We start from the raw sequence: 7,181 nt of genomic DNA on the forward strand, positions 1-7,181 counted from the left end.
AGCTAAATGATCGGGATGAAGCACAGCAGCCAAACATTGACTACAGACGCCATTTTTAAATACAAGCTGCAAATTTCCGGTTTCTGGACAGAACCAAAATATCGAACACAGACACCATTATGGATTCTTAGATAGCGACAACCAGTTTCTGGAAAACAGGTGGAAATACCACTAAATATGAATATTTAGAGAATCGAGGTTATGTACTACAGAAGCCAAAAAGCGAGAATGTTTTCATAACAATAACACCAATCATTTCGAATGATTTGGCCTTTGAGTTTGAACATATCCAATATCCGATTCGTCATGGGTTTGCAAACTGTAAACAAACTGCAAGGTCAATCTTTTGATGTATGTCAATTTAGGAATTATTTAAATAGAGCAAAAAATTGACGGGACGATTTTTGCCGGGTCAACTAGATTGATATAAAAATATACTATATAATATACCGTTTTGATTTAAACTTCGAACTGTCTCAAACTACGAACACTTTACAATAAAAATCGAATTATTATGGCTAGTGTAATTGAAAGAATGATTATTCAGTGGCGTCTGGTCCACCTGTGCAACATGTGCACTGCACTAGTACCTGATTCCCTAATATCCGGGCATATGCAATTATCGAAGTATGATAACATACTAGCGAAACCTTCCATTTTGAAGCATTATACACTTAGGTTTTGATTTTCTTCTTTCATTTAAGGCAAGAGAACTTGAACTAATGTTTGGTGCACATGTGACGAAATCAGCCTCTGTGATTATTATATGCTATTTCGTTTCTTGGAATGTCCTTCACCCAGTGATGTATAGCTCTTCACTGTAGGGCTAATTCCGGGGAATCAGCAGGCGTTGGAAAAAGTGACAGTCAATATTCAGACGGTTAGCCTACCTATCTCTTAGCGATTACATTGAAGAGTTCGGAGTTTGAATCGAAACAGATTTCTAAATATTCCTTGTTTTCATGTACAAAACGTGTTTAAATCTTTTTAAATAGCACTTAATTGCAACAACAATAAAATGACTAACATGCTTAATCTTTGAGATCGATGAGAAAGTTAATTTTTCGATGATTTTTAGGTGCAAGAAGTGGCATCATAGCTTAAGTGTTCGAAATCAGATGCAGGTATGAATATACTGAAATCCGCGTAAAAAAATTTCGATCGAAGAATGGTTTTTATTATGTCTGCTAAATATTTTTAACAAAGACTAGAAGCAGTGTTATTTTCAACCACGAATCAAGACTCAAGGAAAAAAAGTGCACAAACAGAAAATTTGCAAGAGTTTGATTTTGGAAACTCAACCTTAAATACTAGTATACATATTTGAAAACTGGTCGAAACTAATAGAGTAACTCGAATACTGGTAGAAGCTAGTAGAATAACTCGACCTCGATTCCACGGAATCGAAGGCCGTACATTGCTGGGCTCTTCAGTTTCCGCGGTAGGATCAAATGAAGAACTTAATTTTAAACAGGAGATATGAACAATCAACTCCCCGTAACTCAATATTCGATATTTCACCCCCAATTTTAAATAATTCCAATGGTCTCTTTAAATGTTAATGCACTCACAATCTTGTATCTCGATATTTCGATGTCTTGGATTTCACTTATGTCGAAAAAACGTAACAAGTTTTTGTTTAATTATTCTCTTGATATTTTATAGTGTTCCATTTAGTTTTTATTGTCGAACGGGAGTAAACGAAAGCAGCATGTTTTAACTATTGACAAAGCCTAAAGATGATTGAGGTACGTGAAGCAGGGCGGCAAAATCACGAAAATATTCTGTATTGCTTAAAGCACTGTGTCGACTATAATCAAAGACAATGATAAATCGCTTCCACCAAAAGTCTGTTAAGAATAAATGTACCTACCAACGGAAAGTAGGAGATCCTAGACTAGAGCGTTGCCTGGAAGTATTCGTAAGCGAAGCTAGAAGCTAGAAAGCTTCCTTTGTCTGGTGTGTTAAACGGACTTACCAAACGTCAAAGGCTTTCTTTCAAAAAGCTTTGCGAGAAAAGTGACAGTGCAGACACAACGCAGACGGACGATTGGAAAGAGACTCTACCGGGAACCATAAATGAACATGAACCACGTGACATTGTTATTAAAAATGCATATGATGAAACAGGTAGGGTATTAAACGTCTTCGTCAGTCAAAATAAAAACACTCATATTCACGAGGGGATTACTCCGACAAACGGTGACAAAATAGCCACGCATCAACGCCCTACGCGGTGTTCTATTCCGGCACCCGGTACGAAACAGCAGAATCAAGGTAGCGTATGAAATAATGAGCTTCCCGATGTTCCTTACCGTCCCGACGTTGACCGAGCGAATAATGATGAGCGGAAAATATAATAACAGAGGAATGTTCCACGTATGTGTCTGGCTGGGGCTCTGGACTCGCGTTGCCTCGTCGCGAGGTTCGGTCTGCATGGCCGATGGAACAAGCCCTCCTGTGAACGATATGATAGCTATGTGGCTAGGCTGCTGCTGTGTTCGAATGGGTGGTTTAAATTGGTTTGCAGGAATGGAACGAAGACGTTCCTCTTTGCGCAAGAACAAATGATTTTTTTTTCAATACTCATTCGAGTCACAAAATGCACGAAAGCAACGTTGCGCAATACCGCTTGATTGTATTCCTTCAAAACTTACCGATTGTGTAGTCGAATTGAGCACAGCTCAGAAGTTTCGTTCTGATTATTAAATCTCTGCTGAATCACCAATCCAAAATATTGCTCGAGCTCGTATTGGTTTCTCAGGGAAATGTAGTAGTGGTACTCCTATTTTCTGGCTAAGCCCTTAATTTCGATTCAAGTACAGACGAATTCTGTAAGCATCACATGCACTGAACATTTACAACAACTTACTATAATTAGAGGATATCTTGATTTCTTCAGCACAAACTTTTCCGTATTCTTTTTCACCTCTTGAAGTGCACTGCTAAACTTTTTTTCTGAAGATAAAATGCCGTTAATTTCACATACACTCACACATCGAACAAGAAAAAAATGTGTAGAAATATTTTTCTCCTAATTTGAATAAAATTTCTTCTTTCTTCCACTATGGCCTACCACACTATCACTCATCTCATATCCATGCCAAAAAGCAGCATAAACTGTCCACCGCACCCACTTTCTAATTAGAATTCCGCACCAGGGAGCACTTTTCGTTCGGCCATCAGAACCTGGAACAACTTTTTCACTCAACCAGAAAAAGAAAATGGATGAAAATCAAACAATAACGAACTGCAGCCGCAGCAGCGGTACGGGAAAACCTTCTTCGCATATGTGTAGCAGAAAAACAACTAACTGAAAAGCTCCCTCTTCAACGAGAGCCGACCTCAATCGGAAGCCTAGACTTGCGCTGACGGCTTACGTGTACGCAACGCAGCAAAGTTAAACTCGAACTGGTTGCACTGGCAGCCACTGAACTCTAGCGTAGGCCCCAACAGCAGGCAACAGTCTAAAGTGGATCGCCTTTTCGGCTGGGGGAGGCAGACGGGGGAAACACCACTACTAGTAACACTCGAGTGGAGCTTTCTGATCGGTGTATGGTTCAAGCTGAGAGCTTTCAGGTTCAGATGTGACAGGTTTGCTTTGGCAGATGATACACCCAATGATTGTTTTAAATAGTGGTAACCGTTGTCTTGAGAAACCGTCACAGGTTTAGATGACGTTATTTGATGATCTATTTCTCAGTGCAATCGTTACCTTCATTTTACTATTCACTAATTTAATTTGAGTTCCATACCCTTTTTATGTCTTTTGTGAAAGATAAAGAGTAACTATCGTAAAAACCGTCAGTTTCCTATAATAAAACACCTTGTGAACGGCTAGACCGGCATTCTGTACTCCGCTGCCGGAACTCACTGCGCAACTCAGAGATGCAGGTATCTCTGAATACACTAACACCTAAGAGCACAGTGGTGGTGACTTGAAGATAGGAAATAGAAGAAAAAGCTTGTCTTGAACCCACAAGTTTTCTCGAACTCGAAAAACAACATATCTACACTCCCACACATTCATACACCCCCTGAGTGATCGGGAACAGAAGCCCGATAATTGCCATGCAAAAGTATACACGACGAGCAGTGCAACCATATATTTTCTGGCTAAGTGCAGGTGTTTACCTGTAGATTACACAGTTACTGTAACTCACAATCTATTATCCCGTGCTCAAAACTTCACTCAGCCAGACAATAATAATACGAAATGCTCTTTTTGCTTCACGCTTCGGTGCCACTTGTCATTCACATCCGGCCTAATTATGCGGTGAATAGCCAGAATTTAGTGACCAAATTAAACACTTCCGAAACCTCCGGGAAGTTTGTTCAACGATACACGATAGAAATGGTATAACTCCCACGATTACCTTTGCGGTGAAAGGTCAAGCAACAAACGGAGCGGAAGCACACGGGAAACAACTATCCGACGGACAGACCGGTTGTGGCTACCTGCGTCTACGAACGGCTGGATTAAACTAACGGGGGCGAATACGCGATAAAGACGTTCAACAGCAGCGTGAGTTCACCGCTATGGCAGTATTCGTGCGAGGGGCAGTGAGCTTTCCGGCCAGGTATGAACGCATACCGGCAGCCATCAAGGTTTGCGCACCTGTTGCATGCTAGAACACCTGAGCGAAAAGCACAGAAAAGCGCAGTCTGTTGTTGAGCACAGGCAATGAAGGTTTACTTGTCTACATATCTGGCATGAATACACTGTGGTATGCGCTCGAGCATAAAAAATATAATTCACAAAAGAATAAAAAAAATTCTAATAATCAAAAATATGGATATATTTTTGATTCTCAGAATCGCGAACCCTTTATAAATCACTAAGAAAAGAGCACGTCTACACGCTCGAGCACAAATTTAGTATAAATTACATATTGAAGGGTTATTTGTAAAAGGGTCCCGGATTTTGAAGTAGAATACTTCTTTCAGGAAGTTCGGCTACATAGGGATGTGAAATGAAAATCTAAAACCGAAAAGAGGGAAAAATATGTCCAATTTCAAATGCTAATAAATCGGTTAGTATTCGATGGATTTCCTTCATTATTACCGCAATAGATTGGAAAATCTTCTAAGATTGTTCCCAAATGAAGATAATTGTAATTTTATTATTCACACTATTGTACTATTAAAAATAGTCAAGCCTTGTAAAAACGAAAAATTCGACCTCTGGTCGTTATATGATTGCTTCCCAAGCACGGTCGACAGAATCATATACCTTGCAATTGAAAACATGCTATTTGGCCTGTTTCAGCCGAAGCCGCTCATAATAGTTCGAGACAGCGACAACAGCAGTCATTTCTTAGCAGCAGCAGTAGCAGTGCAGTGGATACCAGCGATAGCGAATAGCGGCCACAGCTGGGGTACAGCAATGGATAGCGCACTAGTTGCAGTGGATCTCAGCATCGAAAGCAGCTGGGCCTGCTGATGCAGAAGCAGCGTTACCAATGGTAGCGTATAGCGGCCACAACTGTGGTATGGCTACGGATAGCGTAGCAGTTGCAGCGAGTATATCTGACCATGAAGCATTTATGCAATGATTGAATGGAAAATGCAATTGCAGCAATTGGCCTTTTTCAAGGCTACTAAATATTTTTGGTAGAGCATAATGAATTGTTTTTAATAAACTGCAACTAAAGTTTGATGCTGCTGCAAATGCACAGCAGTGTGATGTTTATAACGATTTGTTGATACTGTTGTTAACAAGCGGTATATACGAAACAAATCCGATTTCAAACAGAAAAGTTTGGCACGTTCTGCTCACGATGCTGAATCTGTTTTAGAAAATTCATAACACTTAATTAACAAGGATGTAACGTTTTCAAGAAGACGGTTAAAGTTTGACATTACAACAGAGTTTCGACCTTCATACACATGTAATAATATACGAAAAGTATACGAAAAATTATACCGCTTGACACCATTAAATTAATAACCCTAATCTATTGGCTGACAAAGTGGAATAATCGGACTGGACTTAAAATATATTGAAGAACCATTTAAAAGTATGTCTTTATTCAACGGTTGTTTGATTCGAACTAAATGATTTTTAACTCTTTGCTATATGTAGCAATTACTTCGATTTGCATTGCTTGCTGCGTTGTACACTGCAACATAATCGAGTGTATTTCCAAAGCTATCTTTCTTGTAAAAGTATTCCACTTCAATTTCGCGGTCGTGGCTTTGTACACAACCCTCCTGTGTTTTTTATATAAAATAGTGGGAGGGTGGTATCCGTGATACGACCGCATAGTTGACGTAGGACTACAATAGTTTAATATTTCGCTTTGAGGCTCTGTTTGATTTGAGCTCGTTTTACTTCTAGCACGGTTCGATTTTGGCACACATGTGCCAAAACGAGCGATTATGTCTAAACACATTTCTTAGTCTTCTTGATTATTTCAACAAATTTAAGCTCAACATCCTCCAAAAGAAAGGTATTTTGGTTCTTTATGTTGCCAAAGCGAATGACCGGAATTGGTAGAACGGTTCCTGGAACATGACAATACTAAGCCTCTAATTACTCGGGTAGTAATATCAAGTATCTAGGTTATCAGCCTCAATTCATCGAGCTTGGAACTAAAACTAGTTCATTGGTGGAAATATCTATGAAAAACGTTTTGAAAAGAGAACCGTTCATTTTTGGCAATTTCTGCCATGTCGTGTTTGGCAAAATCAAACGGCGTCTGTATTTTGATTATTTGCAGCACTCTATTTTAGAAGAAAAAATATTCTCTTCAACATTGATGAATATCTTTCATTCTAATACAGTCAATTTTCTTCAATACGCGAAAAGGCAAGCTTCTATACAGACCTAAATTGAGTACGATTTAGTAGAAATTAAACAATATATATTTGTTGTTATAGCTCACTCTCTAATCACCAAGCGGCAAAGATGTCACATAATAAAATTTTACTGCAATTACAAGTTCGTGGAAAAAATAACGATGAATAATTACAGTTTTTGAACAAAAATGTTATTCACAGAAAATTTAAAATGGACATGAGAAAAACAGAATGTAGAGTTTAAAAATAAACAACGCATTTTATCTGTACAACGAACCTTATTTATATACCCTGCTATCTGCCTCTACCGACACGTACAGAATTTTGCTGTCCCCGGTGGCGCAGCGTATTTTGCGAATAATCATATTGAATTCTGATAT

At 38.9% G+C, this 7,181-nt stretch overlaps 1 protein-coding gene across 5 annotated transcripts in view; it reads right to left on the reverse strand.

Moving 5' to 3' along the window:
* Positions 1–4,473, reverse strand: part of LOC129727731 (myosin-VIIa) — a 79,713-nt gene extending 75,240 nt beyond the window's left edge. Inside the window, exons 1-2 of one of the 5 annotated variants that reach the window (XM_055685839.1) lie at positions 4,377–4,473; positions 2,658–2,958 (exon numbers count right to left, since the gene is read on the reverse strand). The gene's annotated coding sequence lies outside the window, so the exon portion shown is untranslated. Of the gene's footprint in view, positions 1–2,657; positions 3,702–4,134; positions 4,357–4,376 lie in introns of those variants that run through there. The other 4 variants (XM_055685837.1, XM_055685840.1, XM_055685836.1 and 1 more) reach the window with 4 other exon arrangements.
* Positions 4,474–7,181: the final 2,708 nt, after the last annotated feature.

This window comes from Wyeomyia smithii, chromosome 3 (assembly GCF_029784165.1).
Source record: "Wyeomyia smithii strain HCP4-BCI-WySm-NY-G18 chromosome 3, ASM2978416v1, whole genome shotgun sequence".
Taxonomy (NCBI): Eukaryota; Metazoa; Arthropoda; class Insecta; order Diptera; family Culicidae; genus Wyeomyia; species Wyeomyia smithii.